Here is a 24,122-nt window from a genome sequence, read left to right as displayed (position 1 = left end):
TGACGGGCCATACTACTGATTATTTCCCCTCAAAGTAACACATGATACTGATCGATGTGATGCATAATCCTCTTGGTGTGTCATCATTATGCTTTATGAAATACTGGCCTGTGCCGAGGAGGGCCCTGCTGGCCAAATTTTGCATTGTATGTTTTGATTTTAATATTGTGATGGATTAAAATTTTTCTTTATTGCATTGTTGGTACAAACCACTGCCTCGCATTGCCCAGCCATTAAAAAAAAAAAAAAACAGTGGCTAAAATGTAAAATACTTACATCTAATTAAACTGTCCGCTACTTAAACAATCCACCCAGCTCACTTATTGTCAGGTCAGCCAGCGTTGCTAAGACCTCACAGACGGAGTGCCCGGACGTGAGACCAAGTCAATAGACTGAAAATGCATCTTGGATTTCAATGTAAGCAGCACATACAGCCAAAATTGGCCACTTAGCGCATCAATTCAGCCAATTCAGCATCACAAAATATGCATTAATCCATTGGTTCGTGATACTGTCACAAAAAGTGCAAAATTTTCGTAATGGGAGCACAAATTTACTCTAATAGATTTGGTGATGGCTGCATGAACTTAAACGTGATGTGGGGGGGGGGGGGGGGGGTCTGGGGAGGTTATGTTTAGGGTTAGGGGAAGGAGTAGGGTTAGGTTATGGTTAGGGTTAGGGGGATGGGTAGGGTTAGTAATACAACCCCTGGCAAAAATTATGGAATCACCGGCCTCGGCGGATGTTCATTCAGTTGTTTAATTTTGTAGAAAAAAAGCAGATCACAGACATGACACAAAACTAAAGTCATTTCAAATGGCAACTTTCTGGCTTTAAGAAACACTATAAGAAATCAAGAAAAAAGATTGTGGCAGTCAGTAACGGTTACTTTTTTAGACCAAGCAGAGGAAAAAAAAATATGGAATCACTCAATTCTGAGGAAAAAATTATGGAATCACCCTGTAAATTTTCATCCCCAAAACTAACACCTGCATCATATCAGATCTGCTCATTAGTCTGCATCTAAAAAGGAGTGAACACACCTTGGAGAGCTGTTGCACCAAGTGGACTGACATGAATCATGGCTCCAACACGAGAGATGTCAATTGAAACAAAGGAGAGGATTATCAAACTCTTAAAAGAGAGTAAATCATCACGCAATGTTGCAAAAGATGTTGGTTGTTCACAGTCAGCTGTGTCTAAACTCTGGACCAAATACAAACAACATGGAAAGGTTGTTAAAGGCAAACATACTGGTAGACCAAGGAAGACATCAAAGCGTCAAGACAGAAAACTTAATCAATATGTCTCAAAAATCGAAAAATGTACAACAAAACAAATGAGGAACGAATGGGAGGAAACTGGAGTCAACGCCTGTGACTGAACTGTAAGAAACCGCCTAAAGGAAATGGGATTTACATACAGAAAAGCTAAACGAAAGGCATCATTAACACCTAAACAGAAAAAAACAAGGTTACAATGGGCTAAGGAAAAGCAATTGTGGACTGTGGATGACTGGATGAAAGTCATATTCAGTGATGAATCTCAAATCTGCATTGGGCAAGGTGATGATGCTGGAACTTTTGTTTGGTGCCTTTCCAATGAGATTTATAAAGATGACTGCCTGAAGAGAACATGTAAATTTCCACAGTCATTGATGATATGGAGCTGCATGTCAGGTAAAGGCACTGGGGAGATGGCTGTCATTGCCATAGAGCAAAAACTGCAAAAACATTCCTTGCAAAAAGACACATAGGGTCAATGTCATGGCATAGGGTCAATGACAATGAGCAGATCTGATTTGATGCAGGTGTTAATTTGGGGGATGAAAATTTACAGGGTGATTCCATAATTTTTTCCTCAGAATTGAGTGATTCCATATTTTTTTCCTCTGCTTGGTCTAAAAAAGTAACCGTTACTGACTGCCACAATCTTTTTTCTTGATTTCTTATAGTGTTTCTTAAAGCCAGAAAGTTGCCATTTGAAATGACTTTAGTTTTGTGTCATGTCTGTGATCTGCTTTTTTTCTACAAAATTAAACAACTGAATGAACATCCTCTGAGGCCGGTGATTCCATAATTTTTGCCAGGGGTTGTAGTAAGATAAAAACAAAAACCCGTCACAAAATTTTGACTCATTTCGTGACGGAAGCACAAAAAAAAAAAAAAAACGTGTGAGATTGGGTTGGAAATTGATATTTCAATAAAGAATCTCTAACAATGTGAAATTGTTGATCTTTTTGTGGACCGTGTCACCATTTTGATTTTTTTTTTTTTTTTTTTTTTTTTTTGCAGAAATTACATGATGCAGTTGAAAGTATAAACTAAATCTAACAAGAGCTAAGTGGATACATATACCTTATCACATGTCTGTTCATGTATCACACCCTGTATCATGCCCCATGGTATCTGTATCTGTAATAAGATATTTATCACATATTACAACAAAAATAAAGAACAAGAACCATATAATTATCGTCAACTCCATTTAATAACAACTCACTTACTCACAACACCAACAATGTTCATTCAACACTTGTGCTAATAATAAATGGCATAACACAGTAGGTCAGGTCTATATAGTCATCAAAATAGTTAAAGAATAATCATACACATGCATCATGTAGAACGAATAATCCAGGTAAATGATGTAAATATGTAAATTATGGAATGTTCTTATGGCTCTCTATAAAGTCATGAGTGTCCTCTTCACTAACCTCTTGACGTCTCACAGCATCAGTATGAGACTCAAGTTGTAGAAACGATTTGGACCTTGTATCAGGATCCTGCACTCGTCACCAGGGTAACACAAAATGGGGTGATATGTGACAAAAACACATATCACTGCATGGCATTCCTGGGGCAGTAGTAACGCTAGTAGTAGTGCAATAGATTGTTAAAATATTTTTAATGCTGCTGTGTTCTGTTGTAGTCAGAGTTTCGGAGCATCATTCTCAATACTATCTATTGCTGGCAAACCATTACTACTTGTTTACAAGTTTCATAGCCACATCCTTTGTAGATAGCTAGATGAGACAGGTGTCAGGTGAGTTCAGTTTTCTGTTTGGGCCAATCACAGGACCTCTCTTGCTTTCGCTTTCCCTTAGATAGTCCTGTTCTTGATACCTTTCTTTCTGCTGGAGATAACTTTTTCTTTATTCCGTTTACTATGTTGGCCCTGGGGTCTTGTCCAGGGCGTACCCCGCTTTGCGCCCTATAACTGCTGGGATTGGCTCCAGCAACCCCCCCGCCCTGACCCTTGATTGGAGTACACAGGTAGTAAATGAATGAATGTTTCTTAGGTTTTGTTCTGATGCCTGTGTGTTTATCCCAGACTCCTAATCATCTTGCAGTCCTGAGATTATTTGATTGGAACTTTTGGCCTTATGTAATTTCAGTTTTGTTTTCTCCTGTGTCACTTATGGGGTCAATACACTGCTGTTCCATCCCATTTGATCCCCAGTAGCAACGGGGCAGGTTTTGAAGCATCACAGTAACTTCTTGATCCATCTTTGTCAATTTTGAACAAACTTGGTATACGTAGTAGTTAAAGCCATCATTGCCACCAGATATGAAATCGGGATCCAATTTTTTGAAGGGCCTGTACCCAAGCTGAGGATTTAGAAACCACCTGGAATGGAATTTTACTCAAAGCTGAATTAATTCAGCACGATACAAAAATGGATTTACTGTGTGACACTAATGCGGCCTGTGTGCCCAGTCTGGATTGTGTATATTGCAGTACTGTGCCTTGTTATGTCTGCAGAATTTAGAAGCTGGAACACATCAGATCCGTGTAAACTTTCAACACTAATATTTCTGAATGTGTGGGTGTCAGGGCAAGTTTAATACTTTCCTTACATAATTTAATTTTACTGGCTCGATATCCAAGTGAGAACGGTATTTTGATGTATTTTGCAAGCTTTTTTGTGTGTGTTCACTTGCGTATTCATTTCCGCATTGAAAATGCACATAAAAGCATTTCACATTCGGGCACTGAGACAACATTTTGCCCAGTTTGAAAATGGCAGCTCACTCTTCATGATGGCACATTTGTATTACGTAGGCAGCATTATGACTGCGCTAGTTCTTAAGGTGCCCTGACACTTGCACGAGCTTGATCCACGCACTTGCACGCATATCGTCGTGATGATCCCTCCCGCTGTGTTCCCAGGTGAACATGCTTTGTTCCACTGGCTGTCACACTTTGTGTGCTGCAAGCTGTATGCTGTACGCTGCATATATAAAATAATTATTTTGTAGGGGATTAATCATTTTCTCTGCGAGTTGGCTACACCTCTAATCGCTTCCAGAATCACAGAGGAGCACTCCAGGGCTTAATGAGGTGGCGAACATATTTTAAGCCACTTAAAAATGTAATTATTGAAATGGTAAATGGACTGCATTTATATAGTGCTTTTTCCATCTGCATCAGGCGCTCAAAGCACTTTACACATCAATGCCTCACATTCATCCCGATGTGAGGGTGCTGCCATGCAAGGCACCCACTACACACCAGGAGTAACTAGGGGATTAAAGACCTTGCCAAAAGGGCCCTGAGTGATTTTCTGGTCAGGTTGGGATTTGAATCGAGGATCCTCTGGTTAAAAGCCCAACGCTTAACCATTAGACCATCACCTCCCCATTCAGTTATTGTTTATATTAGATTTAACATCTCATTATAATCATTCAGACGAGCTGCATTCTAATGTGGTGCGCTGACACAGTCACTTGCACTCATGCTGTGTTTTTGACTTGTTTGCGTGTACTTCACAAAGCCGTACATAATGGCCCATGACACGTGCATGACTTTAAGCCGCGCACTTGCACGCACTGTGCTGTGCATAAAAGTAAACTCGTCGCAAACTCATTGTAAACAAGTGCAAACTGTGTGCGGCTTCGTACACGTGCACAAAACGTTTTTGAAATGTTCAAAATCTCCATCACACATTAATGACGTGAACTTCAAGTGAACATTACTCAATTAAAAAACACTTTGTGTGAGTGCGAGCGATTGCGTCAGTACACCGCATCAGAGCGCAGCTCATCTGAACAATTATAATGAGATGTTAAATCTATCATGAACATAATTTTATAGCTACTCATACGAAGGAAAGAACATGCAACTGTTTTACCAAGCAATGACAATATAAACATGACAAATAATTACCTTTTTAGACAGTTGCAAATGCATTCTCCACCTCATTCAGAGCGCCAAGAGAGAGAAGAGTGGAAGCTGGAACAGTCCTCTGTGATTCCGGAAGCAATTAGAGCTGTTTTCAACAGCCAATTCAGAGAGAAAATGATTAATCTGTTACAAAAAAATAATTTAATATATGCAGCGTTCAGTGCACAATGCGTGGCATTCAGTGGAACAAACCGTGTGGGATCGTCATGACGACATGCATGCAAGTGCGTGGATCAAAGTTGTGTCAGGGGGCCTTGGCCTTCAACTGGTGCTTCCAACTCCCCCCCTCGTCATTGTGTTATTGGTATGCTAATAGGGACTCCAACTCAATGTCCTGCTGCATTCACACCTCATTAGTTTTAATGGAAATCATTTCTGTAGGAACTGTTTTGATGTATATGCTGATAGTCTACCAAAAAGTTTAAAGGTGCACTGACACGAGCATGCCTGAGACTCACACAACAGCACGAACTGTGTTGTGATGATCCCACCTGCTGTGTTCACAGCTGGACACCATTCTTTGTTCTACCGGCTGCCACATGCTCTGCGCTGGATGCTGTGTATATAAAATAATTATTTTGTGGCAGATTAATCATTTTTTCTGCAAATTGGCCATTGAAAAAGTCTGTTATCACTTTTTGAATCACAGAGGGTGCTGCAGCTGGAGCGTGCCTAACAAGCTGCAGAAAGCATTTTGAGCCATCTTAAAAGGTAATTATTTGACTTGTTTACATTGTCATGGCTTGATAAAACAGTTGGGTGTTCTTTGCTTCTTGTGTGCAGCTGTTAAAGTATGTTTATAACAGATTTAACTTCTTGTTATAATGCTTCAGACGAGCTACGCTCTGATGCAATCCGCTGATGTCACCACTCGCTCTGTTCACTGCTTGTTTACTCCACTTGATGAGCTGCACGTCGTGTTGGAAACTAGATCGCGACACATGGCACGACATTTGTGCGTGTAAGATTTTTTGAACATTTCAAAATTCTCTGTGCTCAATAGCACACACCGGCGCCCCTCTGGCGTCCTGTCCGCACCAGTTAAAGATGAGTTTACCCTCCAGCACGACACAGGTTGTGATGTTGCATGAATCAAAAACATGCTCGTGTCAGGGGGCCTTAATGCAACAACAAGACATAACAGCCAATGCAAACTGAAAATAAACTCTTATTACGTAGTGAAAATAAAATCAAAGCAATAGAAGCCAGCCATATTTCCACAGTTAGGCTAATCAGAGATCCCTGGAGCTGGTTCAGATGGAGATTAAAAGAAGCGACTGATAGATGGCACATGACATCCATTTGGGGCCACCGTTTTCACTGAATACATGACAAAGTCCCAGCGGACAAAATCCTTTCTGTTACTGACATCTTGCAGAGCGGTGACCTCTCCGAAGTTTTAGGAGATTTTGCAGGATTTGAAACCACAATAGGGCGAATGGGCCTTTTCCAGTTGCTGGGGTCTTCAGCACTAAGGTACCTGGATGGTGCTCAGAGAAGTGCACAACATGGCCATAGTGTTGGAGTTGACGTTCCTTCACAATTCAAGTAGTATAATGCAGCTCAGTCTTCTTAAGTAACCTTTCATAGGTCACAGTCATTCGAGCTTCCTCCCAGGATCCTCTGGGGAGACCCTGTATAAAGTAATTCTGTCATCACCTTAAGTCACTGATTAGCTGGATCAAACAGACAAAAATAACAAACAAACATACAAAAACTAGAATGGGCACTCAGAAAGCACAACACCAGCTGCTTTCGCTTGCTGAAGACATGAACAATAGAATCCCTTAATGCTGCATTTACACATAACGACAACAAGTCACGAATGCCACACAGTATACATTCTTGGCCACTGATCACGAATGTGATGATTTGAAGCAGAGGCATCAGGTGTCTTCAGGAACTGCTGCAACCTGTTACCATGCATTATGATTAATGGCACATGTTGGAGAATTATCAGGAACCATTATGCACGGTCAAGAATTAATGTTCTGCGCTGTTGCTATTGTAACAGTGCATCATTACGTTCTGTCACATTGTGAATGGAGCGAATTGTCTCCACACACACACACACACACACCCATATTCATCCAACCGTCAGTTGCTGAACAATTCAGATCGCTCCAGTTTGCTCCTCAAAATCCACAGCAGAAGAACTTTGTGACTGCATGTTTAGTTGGGCTCTGTGTCATGGAGTGGCGCAGAGAGGAGGAGGAGATGGTAAGAGCCAGATGTGTGGCTACACGCAGCTCGCGTCTCACTCATTTTCCCAAACATCAGGCACATGCAGCAGGTGGAATACCTGCAGAAGCGCGCTGAGCAGCACGGGAATGAGACTTTTAGCCGACTTGGCGCCACTGTCCTTTTTCGGCTTATTGCAACAATGAAATGGAATGTGATGCAGCAGGATTTATTTGTGCGCACGTCAGAGAAGAACGCTATCACGCTCTATTAAGGATTACCACTAATCAAGACCGATCAACACGCTCAGCTGCGACCTCCACGACACAAGGCAAAATGAGGGTGGTGCGTGACATTCATGGAAGATTTTTGACAGCCAAAAACATGCTCCACGAAAATCACGCACCAACACGCACTATTAAGAAACCTATTCAGATGCATTAAGTCACGTTAAGAATGTCAGGAATGTGCCAAGAATGACTCAAATATGACATTCATAACACTATGAGTAAACACAGCATAAAACACTTAACTATGACTAACGTGTAGTTGCAGTTTGTGTGTATGAGCAGGATGTGGATGTTTGAAGTATTTGTAGATTAGAGTGCTTTTTCAGGTTAAACAAGTTCTAGTCTGTATCAGCTGATCCATTTGCCACTGTTGCACCTTGGACATAATGAGATGAGCCAGAGGAGAAGACAACACACGGATAATGTTCATCAAAGGAAGATACGAGTATATGGGTTTCTATTTAATGAATTAGCTCCAGTTAGCACAGCAGTAATCAATCAATCAATCAATTTTTTTATATAGCGCCAAATCACAACAAACAGTTGCCCCAAGGCGCTTTATATTGTAAGGCAAGGCCATACAATAATTATGTAAAACCCCAACGGTCAAAACGACCCCCTGTGAGCAAGCACTTGGCTACAGTGGGAAGGAAAAACTCCCTTTTAACAGGAAGAAACCTCCAGCAGAACCAGGCTCAGGGAGGGGCAGTCTTCTGCTGGGACTGGTTGGGGCTGAGGGAGAGAACCAGGAAAAAGACATGCTGTGGAGGGGAGCAGAGATCGATCACTAATGATTAAATGCAGAGTGGTGCATACAGAGCAAAAAGAGAAAGAAACAGTGCATCATGGGAACCCCCCAGCAGTCTACGTCTATAGCAGCATAACTAAGGGATGGTTCAGGGTCACCTGATCCAGCCCTAACTATAAGCTTTAGCAAAAAGGAAAGTTTTAAGCCTAATCTTAAAAGTAGAGAGGGTGTCTGTCTCCCTGATCTGAATTGGGAGCTGGTTCCACAGGAGAGGAGCCTGAAAGCTGAAGGCTCTGCCTCCCATTCTACTCTTACAAACCCTAGGAACTACAAGTAAGCCTGCAGTCTGAGAGCGAAGCGCTCTATTGGGGTGATATGGTACTACGAGGTCCCTAAGATAAGATGGGACCTGATTATTCAAAACCTTATAAGTAAGAAGAAGAATTTTAAATTCTATTCTAGAGTTAACAGGAAGCCAATGAAGAGAGGCCAATATGGGTGAGATATGCTCTCTCCTTCCAGTCCCCGTCAGTACTCTAGCTGCAGCATTTTGAATTAACTGAAGGCTTTTTAGGGAACTTTTAGGACAACCTGATAATAATGAATTACAATAGTCCAGCCTAGAGGAAATAAATGCATGAATTAGTTTTTCAGCATCACTCTGAGACAAGACCTTTCTAATTTTAGAGATATTGTGTAAATGCAAAAAAGCAGTCCTACATATTTGTTTAATATGCGCTTTGAATGACATATCCTGATCAAAAATGACTCCAAGATTTCTCACAGTATTACTAGAGGTCAGGGTAATGCCATCCAGAGTAATGATCTGGTTAGACACCATGTTTCTAAGATTTGTGGGGCCAAGTACAATAACTTCAGTTTATCTGAGTTTAAAAGCAGGAAATTAGAGGTCATCCATGTCTTTATGTCTGTAAGACAATCCTGCAGTTTAGCTAATTGGTGTGTGTCCTCTGGCTTCATGGATAGATAAAGCTGGGTATCATCTGCGTAACAATGAAAATTTAAGCAATACCGTCTAATAATACTGCCTAAGGGAAGCATATATAAAGTGAATAAAATTGGTCCTAGCACAGAACCTTGTGGAACTCCATAATTAACTTTAGTCTGTGAAGAAGATTCCCCATTTACATGAACAAATTGTAATCTATTAGACAAATATGATTCAAACCACCGCAGCGCAGTGCCTTTAATACCTATGGCATGCTCTAATCTCTGTAATAAAATTTTATGGTCAACAGTATCAAAAGCAGCACTGAGGTCTAACAGAACAAGCACAGAGATGAGTCCACTGTCCGAGGCCATAAGAAGATCATTTGTAACCTTCACTAATGCTGTTTCTGTACTATGATGAATTCTAAAACCTGACTGAAACTCTTCAAATAGACCATTCCTCTGCAGATGATCAGTTAGCTGTTTTACAACTACCCTTTCAAGAATTTTTGAGAGAAAAGGAAGGTTGGAGATTGGCCTATAATTAGCTAAGATAGCTGGGTCAAGTGATGGCTTTTTAAGTAATGGTTTAATTACTGCCACCTTAAAAGCCTGTGGTACATAGCCAACTAACAAAGATAGATTGATCATATTTAAGATCGAAGCATTAAATAATGGTAGGGCTTCCTTGAGCAGCCTGGTAGGAATGGGGTCTAATAAACATGTTGATGGTTTGGATGAAGTAACTAATGAAAATAACTCAGACAGAACAATCGGAGAGAAAGAGTCTAACCAAATACCGGCATCACTGAAAGCAGCCAAAGATAACGATACGTCTTTGGGATGGTTATGAGTAATTTTTTCTCTAATAGTTAAAATTTTGTTAGCAAAGAAAGTCATGAAGTCATTACTAGTTAAAGTTAATGGAATACTCAGCTCAATAGAGCTCTGACTCTTTGTCAGCCTGGCTACAGTGCTGAAAAGAAACCTGGGGTTGTTCTTATTTTCTTCAATTAGTGATGAGTAGAAAGATGTCCTAGCTTTACGGAGGGCTTTTTTTATAGAGCAACAGACTCTTTTTCCAGGCTAAGTGAAGATCTTCTAAATTAGTGAGACGCCATTTTCCTCTCCAACTTACGGGTTATCTGCTTTAAGCTACGAGTTTGTGAGTTATACCACGGAGTCAGACACTTCTGATTTAAAGCTCTCTTTTTCAGAGGAGCTACAGCATCCAAAGTTGTCTTCAATGAGGATGTAAAACTATTGACGAGATACTCTATCTCCCTTACAGAGTTTAGGTAGCTACTCTGCACTGTGTTGTTATATGGCATTAGAGAACATAAAGAAGGAATCATATCCTTAAACCTAGTTACAGCGCTTTCTGAAAGACTTCTAGTGTAATGAAACTTATTCCCCACTGCTGGGTAGTCCATCAGAGTAAATGTAAATGTTATTAAGAAATGATCAGACAGAAGGGAGTTTTCAGGGAATACTGTTAAGTCTTCTATTTCCATACCATAAGTCAGAACAAGATCTAAGATATGATTAAAGTGGTGGGTGGACTCATTTACTTTTTGAGCAAAGCCAATAGAGTCTAATAATAGATTAAATGCAGTGTTGAGGCTGTCATTCTCAGCATCTGTGTGGATGTTAAAATCGCCCACTATAATTATCTTATCTGAGCTAAGCACTAAGTCAGACAAAAGGTCTGAAAATTCACAGAGAAACTCACAGTAACGACCAGGTGGACGATAGATAATAACAAATAAAACTGGTTTTGGGACTTCCAATTTGGATGGACAAGACTAAGAGACAAGCTTTCAAATGAATTAAAGCTCTGTCTGGGTTTTTGATTAATTAATAAGCTGGAATGGAAGATTGCTGCTAATCCTCCGCCCTGGCCCGTGCTACGAGCATTCTGACAGTTAGTGTGACTCGGGGGTGTTGACTCATTTAAACTAACATATTCATCCTGCTGTAACCAGGTTTCTGTTAGGCAGAATAAATCAATATGTTGATCAATTATTATATCATTTACCAACAGGGACTTAGAAGAGAGAGACCTAATGTTTAATAGACCACATTTAACTGTTTTAGTCTGTGGTGCAGTTGAAGGTGCTATATTATTTTTTCTTTTTGAATTGTTATGCTTAAATAGATTTTTGCTGGTTGTTGGTGGTCTGGGAGCAGGCACCGTCTCTACGGGGATGGGGTAATGAGGGGATGGCAGGGGGAGAGAAGCTGCAGAGAGGTGTGTAAGACTACAACTCTGCTTCCTGGTCCCAACCCTGGATAGTCACGGTTTGGAGGATTTAAGAAAATTGGCCAGATTTCTAGAAATGAGAGCTGCTCCATCCAAAGTGGGATGGATGCCGTCTCTCCTAACAAGACCAGGTTTTCCCCAGAAGCTTTGCCAATTATCTATGAAGCCCACCTCATTTTTTGGACACCACTCAGACAGCCAGCAATTCAAGGAGAACATGCGGCTAAACATGTCACTCCCGGTCTGATTGGGGAGGGGCCCAGGGAAAACTACAGAGTCCGACATTGTTTTTGCAAAGTTACACACCGATTCAATGTTAATTTTAGTGACCTCCGATTGGCGTAACCGGGTGTCATTACTGCCGACGTGAATTACAATCTTACCAAATTTACGCTTAGCCTTAGCCAGCAGTTTCAAATTTCCTTCAATGTCGCCTGCTCTGGCCCCCGGAAGACAATTGACTATGGTTGCTGGTGTCGCTAACTTCACATTTCTCAAAACAGAGTCGCCAATAACCAGAGTTTGATCCTCGGCGGGTGTGTCGTCGAGTGGGGAAAAACGGTTAGAGATGTGAACGGGTTGGCGGTGTACACGGGGCTTCTGTTTAGGGCTACGCTTCCTCCTCACAGTCACCCAGTCGGCCTGCTTTCCCGGCTGCTCGGGATCTGCCAGGGGGGAACTAACGGCGGCTAAACTACCTTGGTCCGCACCGACTACAGGGGCCTGGCTAACTGTAGAATTTTCCACGGTGCGGAGCCGAGTCTCCAATTCGCCCAGCCTGGCCTCCAAAGCTACGAATAAGCTACACTTATTACAAGTACCGTTACTGCTAAAGGAGGCCGAGGAATAACTAAACATTTCACACCCAGAGCAGAAAAGTGCGGGAGAGACAGGAGAAGCCGCCATGCTAAATCGGCTAAGAGCTAGTAGCTACGCTAAGCTAGCGGATTCCTAAAAACACGCAAAGTGAATAATGTGTAAATAATTTAGAGGTGATTCAGCAGAAGGAGTGCTTTAGTTAAGGCACGTAAAGATTACACTGGGAAACAAATCGTAATCTAGATAACTAGATCAATCTAACTGCGCAGATTAAACAGCTAACAGATACAGAAAAACACCGCTGTGCTCCGGAACAGGAAGTGATACAATACCGCAGTGAGAGCCAACCACCAGTAGCCCTCCATCACGCTGCCCTCTGATCATTTGTGACATGATCAGAGTTTGAGACCAGAAACTCTGGTGTAATCACAAAGTCAGACACCCCAAACCGTCAACGACCAACCACATCCCCCCATATGTGAGGCGATGCAGACGCAGTCCCTTTCACAGCGTCCCACTCTGACAGCGCTGACATTCACACCACTCATAAATGGTCTCATGGCCAAATGTTGAAGAAGCTTTGTATGGAGATGGTGTTCTGTGTCGCTCGGCATGTTAGCAGCTAATGCAGCATGGCTAATAGCCTGCACGGGGTGAGTCAACGAGGAGGTGAGAGGAGGCTGCAAGGGCTGAATCTGAAGGTGAAGTGAGGTCTGTGCACTGTTTAGTACGGTGCTTTCCAAACTGCTTCTGCTCCACCACCCTCCAAACCATATCTGTTAAATTTTTAATAAAATCACTGAAAGCAAGCTGAATTTTCCTGGGGTAACACTAAAAGGGTTACGGAGTGTCATCGCAAAATGTTCTGCATGTGGAGAGTGTGCACGTTTTACTACAATGTGCGCATGTTTGGTTAAATTGTGTGCTTATTTTATTTTTTTTTTATATTGTGTTCTCGTTTTACTGTATCCATCCATCCATCCATTTTCTTCCGCTTTATCCGGAGTCAGGTCGCGGGGGCAGCAGCTCAAGCAAAGCCGCCCAGACCTCCCGATCCACACACACCTCCCCCAGCTCCTCCGGGGGAACCCCAAGGCGTTCCCAAGCCAGCCAAGAGATGTAATCCCTCCAGCGTGTCCTGGGTCTTCCCCGGGGCCTCCTCGCAGTGGGACGTACCCAGAACACCTCTCCAGCGAGGCGTCCAGGGGGCATCCGGAAAAGATGCCCGACCCACCTCAACTGACTCCTTTCTGTTGTGTGGGCCGCTGAAGAGGAGGTACTGCTGGCCCACCATCACCAGAGGGCGCCCTGCCTGGAGTGCGGGCTCCAGGCACCAGAGGGCGCCGCCGCCTCACGGGAGCAGCCTCGGTGACAGCTGTCACCCATCACCTGAGACAGCTGACGGCAATCATCAGTGGGGTATATCAGCAGGACGGCATCTCCACCTCATTGCCGAGATATCGTTTCTACCAGAGAGGTAACATATCAAAGCCTACTGAGTACACAGTTTTGACTGAGCTAGTTATTGGTTTACTGTTCCAACGAGAGGTGGAGGTACCTTTCCTGCCGTTCAGAGTTCTGGGTGCAAACGCGCCCCCATCTAACTGTTCTTTTTCCCTCACCAGCAGTACCAGGTCCGACACGCGGAGGCAGTGGCCACCTGGGAGTTCGGGACTTGGCGGCTCCAGTATTCCCGGGGTCCTGTGGCGGAGGAAGCCGTGTGGTTCCGGTCTTACCTTGGAGAGGCGTCTCCTATCTTCGAGCCTGCCCACACGACACCTTTGTGTATTGACTTTTGTCCATTTCTGTAATTGGTTGTATTCGTTGTGCACATTCACAACAGTAAAGCGTTGTTATTTTGACTTACTCCATTGTCCGTTCATTTGCGCCCCCTGTTGTGGGTCCGTGTTCCTACACTTTCCCAACACCTTTCGATGTGGAGGAGCAGCGGCTCAACTCCGAGTGTGCACTAATTTTATGCAGTGTAAAATTAGTGCATCATTTAGTAAAATGAGGGGATTATTGATTAAAGTGAGAGCACAATTTAGTGAATGGCGTTATAGAACATTGTATGCACGATCTACTTAAACGCGGCCACAATTTGTAAAATGTGCACTCAATACTCACTCACTCTCTACTTTTAAGATTAGGCTTAAAACTTTACTTTTTGCTAAAGCTTATAGTTAGGGCTGGATCAGGTGACCCTGAACCATCCCTTAGTTATGCTGCTATAGACGTAGACTGCTGGGGGGTTCCCATGATGCACTGTTTCTTTCTCTTTTGCTCTGTATGCACCACTCTGCATTTAATCATTAGTGATCGATCTCTGCTCCCCTCCACAGCATGTCTTTTTCCTGGTTCTCTCCCTCAGCCCCAACCAGTCCCAGCAGAAGACTGCCCCTCCCTGAGCCTGGTTCTGCTGGAGGTTTCTTCCTGTTAAAAGGGAGTTTTTTCCTTCCCACTGTAGCCAAGTGCTTGCTCACAGGGGGTCGTTTTGACCGTTGGGGTTTTACATAATTATTGTATGGCCTTGCCTTACAATATAAAGCGCCTTGGGGCAACTGTTTGTTGTGATTTGGCGCTATATAAAAAAAAATTGATTGATTGATCGATTGAATATATATTGTCTTGACACATGTAAACATGAGCACCGCATGTGACCCTGCTACAAAGACTAGAGGTCCGCTGCCACCACCTGCCTACAGTTATCATCACTTAATGTGAACTGTAAACTTACAGAGTTAAATTAGAAAGATATTCAAAGCTTTGATTAAATCTGTGCCAAATCAACATTGCAGATCCACCTTGGATTTGCTGTGGTAACCCTGAGTGCAAACAGGAGCAGCCGAAAGGAGTTAATAACTTTGAAGCAAATCGCTGTTATAATCAAACGACACCTCTTTTCAAACGTTGTAATACAGACAACAAACTACAACCAACCAACACCGTTTTTCTCCCAAAATGAGATGTTCTCCTTTATGAATTACACTGAACTTGATGTGCAGCCAGAGATCAGCAGCTCTGTAAAACTTTGTAAGGGTTAGGAATAGTGAGTTAAAAAAAAAAACCCCGTCACGAAAATTTGACTCATTTTGTCACGGGAGCATGAAAAAAAAAAAAATGTGAGACTGGGCTGTAGAGTCATAACTGGAATTCCATCACAATACGAGTCTCCATAAGTAAATATTTCTCTGACACAAAGTCATTCCAGTGGTACCCATAGATCTTTTGGCGAGCGCTAGTACCAAAGACATCCAGTCATTCCCTTAGATCACTGATAAACATCCAAGTCCCACAGTCGTACAGAAGACAGGAATCCCCAGGACCCTAAAGACTTGGACCTTCAGTCTACTACAAAACAACAAAACAATACATCACCAAAGACGTCTGTCCACGATCTCACACTAGTCGTGCTTCACCCTCAAATTTAAACTGGGAGTGTGCACGATGAGATCATAGTCACTATTTGCTTCCACATCTCAATGTCCAAATATATATAGCCCTAACGTACATGTTGCTTTTTTGGTTTGAATTAATCATGCTAACTTGAGACTTGCATTGTGCTTTTGTGAACTGTTCCAAGCTAAAGCACATTAATTAAAGTTGGACTTCTTTTTTCCATGAGTTGTTCATGCCCCAAAGGGAACCCATCCCCCTCTTTGTGAACCTTTCCCATATTATGCTAGTGTATTACCATGCCCAGTCACATTAAGTAGAACATAAAAATTGACCTTTGGCCACATTCCATCACACATTTTGACATGTTTGCTTCTTGAGTGTGTGTTCATACAGTGTGATGTGTCCGGCGGGGCTGTTGGTTTCATGCCACATTTTCTTATCTGTGAACAACATATTCAAGCTAAGAAGTAGTGCCTCCACCTCCACCTCAAACCCAACCAGCTGCTGTCGGGGGGCAGAAAAAAGGAGAGGGGAGGAAAGAGGAGGGGTTAAGGTTAAGTACACCAGGATCAACAGAGAGAGAGAGAGAGAGACACGGAGGGAGAGCGAGGCCCAGTGTCCGACAACTACTGACAGCTGAGCTTCCTCTTTCAGTGGGGCTTTCATGACCACAAACTGACAAAATGTCTCACATGCACACGCAAAAATCAATCCACTTTAGCTGTACAGGCCTCACAACTAAGCAGTCATGCACCAGTTATGCATTTTGTCTCTTGTGGAGTTTGATGCAGTGGCACTCATATAATGTGCGCCAAGGTTCAGTGTGTACAAGCATACATGTTCAATACATCTGAGTGTCCATCTCTAGCCTGGGGTCAAACACACTGCAGCGGGCAGTAAGTTGTATAATGCACAATGTACAGTCAGTAAATGACAAAATTACAATTTGCAAAGTTCATTCCTTAAGCATGAATTGGCATCTTTGTAGACAATGTTATTTGCGTGAATGAACATCGCAGTGGGTTTTCCATCACGGGAGAGGGCAACATACAGCATCCCTTTGCAAAAACACTGGTGTAGTCAGATACAAACCTATTGTAGAGCATGTCTGACGTAAGGGGAACTGTAATCATTTGAACTCAAATGGGAGATCTGATGTTGATGGGATGAGTGGAATGAGTGGTATGAACGCAATTTTTCTGCGGCTGGTCCATGTAGGATGACGACTTCTATAACGTTGGCATAACAGGTTCTGACATGACATCGTGTTCCATTAGTAATGTTGGTTGGTTCTAAAGACCTGAGGACCATTACCGGGCATCCATGTTTGAGAGTCAGGTTGTGTGGTGGAATGCCTGCAACACTGAGGGAAGGAATTTAAAACTCCACTGGCAAGGGCACACACACTGAAAAAAGTGAAACACAGTGCACTTCATTCAAAGTACTTATTTACATTGGTCTAATGGAAAATTGTGGTTTCCAGTTTAAATCTGCTGAAATCACTTTACAAAATCATGAATATACATTGTGAGAAACTAAAAAAACTGAGCTGTAACAAATTACATCAATTTTTTTTAAGTTGATCCAAAGTAGCATTTTTTTCAGTGCAGCTTCTTCAACAGTCATGATTTGTATGTGATTTCTTCACCTTGCATCATGTTGAGGATCTGGTGGTTCACTGTTGCTACAGTGTCGTTAAGTGGTGCTAGTATTGCATGGTCTAAAAGCCACTGGTTGTTGCTGTAATTCCTAGGTAAGTCTTTGAAGATTGTCTGAATTAGATTGGCCAGATTATCTGTAGTCTGCAGATTGTCTGGGAGAGATATCAGCCACTGGACAAGTTCCATTGCCTATGGACATCAGTAGATTTGAATATGCTGGTGCGCCTGAGTCACCTGTGAGGTGTGCACGCATGTTTTTGTGTAGGTGCACCACACTGACATGCTGCCAGAGGTGGGACCTTTTGAGTGATGCATCAGTGATGTTGGCTTGTGTACCATTCTTGACTACTGGTAATATTTGACAGAAATCACCACACAGTAAGGTGGGAATACCACCAAAGGACTGGTTACTTCCTTGAATGTCTTGCAGTGTGTGATTTATAGCCTCATAAGCTGCCTTATGAGTCATTGGTGCTTCATCAATGATAAGAGCAGAAGAGTCAATCATGACCTTGGCAAGAGCTGTGCCTTTCTTGATTGCACATGTTGGCATGTCTTGTATGTGCACATCTAGGGGAACTTTGAAAGTAAATAGTAAAATGGACTGCATTTATATAGTGCTTTTCCATCTGCATCAGACGATCAAAGTGCTTTACAAATAATGCCTCACCACCCATTTGTTGTTGACCACCCATTTGGAGGACTTGGTGTTGTATCTGGAGCAGGCAAGAGTTGTAGACATCGGCAAGTTGGTCATCGCTGAGGTTGTGTTGGCTGTATGGGCAGAAGAATCTTCAGACATGTTGTTTTTGTGCTTTTATCACAGGATGGAGGGGTCTGCTGGTTTGCAGGAGGTGAGGGTGATGGCAAAGAGCTTCCTGAGTTGGACTGGGCTGCTATATTCGTTGGTTTCAGACATAGCCTTTTTGTGGTGGTTATCATCTGCAACGAAGCCATGCAAAAGGCATGCTTGATGGAATGTTGAAGAGGCAACTTCATCTATCTGTTTCAATTCAATTCAATTCAATTTTATTTATATAGCGCCAAATCACAACAAACAGTTGCCCCAAGGCGCTTTATATTGTAAGGCAAGGCCATACAATAATTACGTAAAAACCCCAAAGGTCAAAACGACCCCCTGTGAGCAAGCACTTGGCGACAGTGGGAAGGAAAAACTCCCTTTTAACAGGAAGAAACCTCCAGCAGAACCAGGCTCAGGGAGGGGCAGTCTTCTGCTGGGACTGGTTGGGGCTGAGGGAGAGAACCAGGAAAAAGACATGCTGTGGAGGGGAGCAGAGATCAATCACTAATGATTAAATGCAGAGTGGTGCATACACAGCAAAAAGAGAAAGAAACACTCAGTGCATTATGGGAACCCCCCAGCAGTCTAAGTCTATAGCAGCATAACTAAGGGATGGTTCAGGGTCACCTGATCCTTCACTAATGCTGTTTCTGTACTATGATGAATTCTAAAACCTGACTGAAACTCTTCAAATAGACCATTCCTCTGCAGATGATCAGTTAGCTGTTTTACAACTACCCTTTCAAGAATTTTTGAGAGAAAAGGAAGGTTGGAGATTGGCCTATAATTAGCTAAGATAGCTGGGTCAAGTGATGGCTTTTTAAGTAATGGTTTAATTACTGCCACCTTAAAAGCCTGTGGTACATAGCCAACTAATAAAGATAGATTGATCATATTTAAGATCGAAGCATTAAATAATGGTAGGGCTTCCTTGAGCAGCCTGGTAGGAATGGGGTCCAATAGACATGTTGATGGTTTGGATGAAGTAACTAATGAAAATAACTCAGACAGAACAATCTGAGAGAAAGAGTCTAACCAAATACGGGCATCACTGAAAGCAGCCAAAGATAACGATACGTCTTTGGGATGGTTATGAGTAATTTTTTCTCTAATAGTTAAAATTTTATTAGCAAAGAAAGTCATGAAGTCATTACTAGTTAAAGTTAAAGGAATACTCGGCTCAATAGAGCTCTGACTCTTTGTCAGCCTGGCTACAGTGCTGAAAAGAAACCTGGGGCTGTTCTTTTCTTTGCTCTCCAGGTGGCATGAAAACTGATTTGTCTGTGGAGAAGGTGCTGGCTGAAGAGTCCTTCACCCTCATCAACATCATGTGCAGCACCTGTGAATGGTGCTCACGTGCAGCCTTAAAGACTTTCAGCTGAAGCAGATAATTGGATGGCGTTCTGCATTTAAGTCATGTGTGATTCAAGCAGAACTGCCGGGATCTCGACCTTGTGATGTTCGTTTGTGAGACGCTGAGGACCGCGCCTGGGTTTGACACATCGAGCCTGTGAAGCAGGAAGGGTGAGGGACGCATGCTGTCAGCACACATCAGAGGTGATTAAGTGTTTGACTAATTGTTGATAGTAACTTGGTATTTTGTTACGCAGTATACTTGAATTGTGATGAGAATTGTGCAGCTTGCTTCTCACTGCTGTGGCGTGCGGACAAGTGATCCTCCACCTGTTGTGAGAAGCTGCTCATTTGCATAAAGCTTAAAATACAGACCTGAATGTGTTGCTGATAGTGTGTGTCTTTTGAAGGATATTAGTTGTAACTGCTGACTTACCTCACCTCTTCTATGCTTCGCAGAGAGTCGGTTTGTTGTGTCCACCTGGGGGGTGTTTGGCGGTGGTAGTGGGTCCAGGAGCACCGGCTTCAATCCTTTTGGGTGCTGGAGAGCGTGCCAGCCTTCACTCCACCAGAAGGACACTATTTTGGTTTTTACACTTTGTTGTGCACCAGCGGGTGAAATAAATAAATTGTTTTTGTTATTGGAACCGCTTTCTGGTTATTTTTAGCGCTGGGTTCCGTCTGACGCAGGTCCGCTCCTCAACCCATGTCGACACATAACAGTTGTTCTTATTTTCTTCAATTAGTGATGAGTAGTAAGATGTCCTAGCTTTACGGAGGGCTTTTTTATAGAGCAACAGACTCTTTTTCCAGGCTAAGTGAAGATCTTCTAAATTAGTGAGACGCCATTTCCTCTCCAACTTACGGGTTATCTGCTTTAAGCTGCGAGTTTGTGAGTTATACCACGGAGTCAGGCACTTCTGATTTAAAGCTCTCTTTTTCAGAGGAGCTACAGCATCCAAAGTTGTCTTCAATGAGGATGTAAAACTATTGACGAGATACTCTATCTCACTTACAGAGTTTAGGTAGCTACTCTGCACTGTGTTGGTATATGGCATTAGGGAACATAAAGAAGGAAACATACCCTTAAACCTAGTTACAGTGCTTTCTGAAAGACTTCTAGTGTAATGAAACTTATTCCCCACTGCTGGGTAGTCCATCAGAGTAAATGTAAATGTTATTAAGAAATGATCAGACAGAAGGGAGTTTTCAGGGAATACTGTTAAGTCTTCAATTTCCATACCATAAGTCAGAACAAGATCTAAGATATGATTAAAGTGGTGGGTGGACTCATTTACATTTTGAGCAAAGCCAATTGAGTCTAATAATAGATTAAATGCAGTGTTGAGGCTGTCATTCTCAGCATCTGTGTGGATGTTAAAATCGCCCACTATAATTATGTTATCTGAGCTAAGCACTAAGTCAGACAAAAGTTCTGAAAATTCACAGAGAAACTCACAGTAACGACCAGGAGGACGATAGATAACAACAAATAAAACTGGTTTTTGGGACTTCCAATTTGGATGGACAAGACTAAGAGACAAGCTTTCAAATGAATTAAAGCTCTGTCTGGGTTTTTGATTAATTAATAAGCTGGAATGGAAGATTGCTGCTAATCCTCCGCCTCGGCCCGTGCTACGAGCGTTCTGGCAGTTAGTGTGACTCGTGGGTGTTGACTCATTTAAACTAACATATTCATCCTGCTGTAACCAGGTTTCTGTAAGGCAGAATAAATCAATATGTTGATCAATTATTATATCATTTACTAACAGGGACTTAGAAGAGAGAGACCTAATGTTTAATATACCACATTTAACTGTTTTAGTCTGTGGTGCAGTTGAAGGTGCTATATTATTTTTTCTTTTTGAACTTTTATGCTTAAATAGATTTTTGCTGGTTATTGGTGGTTTGGGAGCAGGCACCGTCTCTACGGGGATGGGGTAATGAGGGGATGGCAGGGGGAGAGAAGCTGCAGAGAGGTGTGTAAGACTGGAAGATGCTGGAAACTTTGTAGTCCCTTTTGCACATGGAGTAGGAGTCTGAGATTGGTGACATTGTGTAAACACGGCCAAGGCAGGGTGCTTTAAAAGTGCCTGGATGGTCTGGATCTGGAGTTCCTGTCTTGCGGAGAATCCACTTTTTTTTGTTTTATGTGTAGTATTGAGGTATTTGTGGGTGCGTCGATGTTCTAGCAAATGTTGGCGATTGGCTAATTCTTGTGCAATGGAGCTGTCAGAGACGTAGACACATTGTCCATTTTCCAAGTGTATAGCCAATGGTAATACAGGTGGGAAATGTTAATGGATAGGAAACCCGAGGAGGAGGAATGTTGCTTCAGTGCTGCCAACATACCTAGTGTGCTGATATAATGCAATTTCATCAGTTGGTGTAGGTGCACTTGGATTTTCCTGGAGGCTGTATATGGCTTGGTCACATCCCTTGTTTACATATTTGAGAACATATTTAATGCTCTTGACTGATATACAAAGTTCAGCATTTGTGTGGGAGTTCATCTGGTGTAAGAGGAATGGGTTGTATGGCACTACCCATTCAATCAATCAATCAATCAATTTTTTTTTATATAGCGCCAAATCACAACAAACAGTTGCCCCAAGGCGCTTTACATTGCAAGGCAAGGCCATATAATAATTATGTAAAACCCCAACGGTCAAAACGACCCCCTGTGAGCAAGCACTTGGCTACAGTGGGGAGGAAAAACTCCCTTTTAACAGGAAGAAACCTCCAGCAGAACCAGGCTCAGGGAGGGGCAGTCTTCTGCTGGGACTGGTTGGGGCTGAGGGAGAGAACCAGGAAAAAGACATGCTGTGGAGGGGAGCAGAGATCGATCACTAATGATTAAATGCAGAGTGGTGCATACAGAGCAAAAAGAAAAAGAAACAGTGCATCATGGGAACCCCCCAGCAGTCTACGTCTATAGCAGCATAACTAAGGGATGGTTCAGGGTCACCTGATCCAGCCCTAACTATAAGCTTTAGCAAAAAGGAAAGTTTTAAGCCTAATCTTAAAAGTAGAGAGGGTGTCTGTCTCCCTGATCTGAATTGGGAGCTGGTTCCACAGGAGAGGAGCCTGAAAGCTGAAGGCTCTGCCTCCCATTCTACTCTTACAAACCCTAGGAACTACAAGTAAGCCTGCAGTCTGAGAGCGAAGCACTCTATTGGGGTGATATGGTACTACGAGATCCCTAAGATAAGATGGGACCTGATTATTCAAAACCTTATAAGTAAGAAGAAGAATTTTAAATTCTATTCTAGAATTAACAGGAAGCCAATGAAGAGAGGCCAATATGGGTGAGATATGCTCTCTCCTTCTAGTCCCCGTCAGTACTCTAGCTGCAGCATTTTGAATTAACTGAAGGCTTTTTAGGGAACTTTTAGGACAACCTGATAATAATGAATTACAATAGTCCAGCCTAGAGGAAATAAATGCATGAATTAGTTTTTCAGCATCACTCTGAGACAAGACCTTTCTGATTTTAGAGATATTGCGTAAATGCAAAAAAGCAGTCCTACATATTTGTTTAATATGCGCTTTGAATGACATATCCTGATCAAAAATGACTCCAAGATTTCTCACAGTATTACTAGAGGTCAGGGTAATGCCATCCAGAGTAAGGATCTGGTTAGACACCATGTTTCTAAGATTTGTGGGGCCAAGTACAATAACTTTAGTTTTATCTGAGTTTAAAAGCAGGAAATTAGAGGTCATCCATGTCTTTATGTCTGTAAGACAATCCTGCAGTTTAGCTAATTGGTGTGTGTCCTCTGGCTTCATGGATAGATAAAGCTGGGTATCATCTGCGTAACAATGAAAATTTAAGCAATACCGTCTAATAATACTGCCTAAGGGAAGCATGTATAAAGTGAATAAAATTGGTCCTAGCACAGAACCTTGTGGAACTCCATAATTAACTTTAGTCTGTGAAGAAGAGTCCCCATTTACATGAACAAATTGTAATCTATTAGACAAATATGATTCAAACCACTGCAGCGCAGTGCCTTTAATACCTATGGCATGCTCTAATCTCTGTAATAAAATTTTATGGTCAACAGTATCAAAAGCAGCACTGAGGTCTAACAGAACAAGCACAGAGATGAGTCCACTGTCCGAGGCCATAAGAAGATCATTTGTAACCTTCACTAATGCTGTTTCTGTACTATGATGAATTCTAAAACCTGACTGAAACTCTTAAAATAGACCATTCCTCTGCAGATGATCAGTTAGCTGTTTTACAACTACCCTTTCAAGAATTTTTGAGAGAAAAGGAAGGTTGGAGATTGGCCTATAATTAGCTAAGATAGCTGGGTCAAGTGATGGCTTTTTAAGTAATGGTTTAATTACTGCCACCTTAAAAGCCTGTGGTACATAGCCAACTAATAAAGATAGATTGATCATATTTAAGATCGAAGCATTAAATAATGGTAGGGCTTCCTTGAGCAGCCTGGTAGGA

The sequence above is a fragment of the Thalassophryne amazonica genome, chromosome 3 (assembly GCF_902500255.1).
Source record: "Thalassophryne amazonica chromosome 3, fThaAma1.1, whole genome shotgun sequence".
Taxonomy (NCBI): Eukaryota; Metazoa; Chordata; class Actinopteri; order Batrachoidiformes; family Batrachoididae; genus Thalassophryne; species Thalassophryne amazonica.
This window is presented reverse-complemented; position numbering follows the sequence as displayed.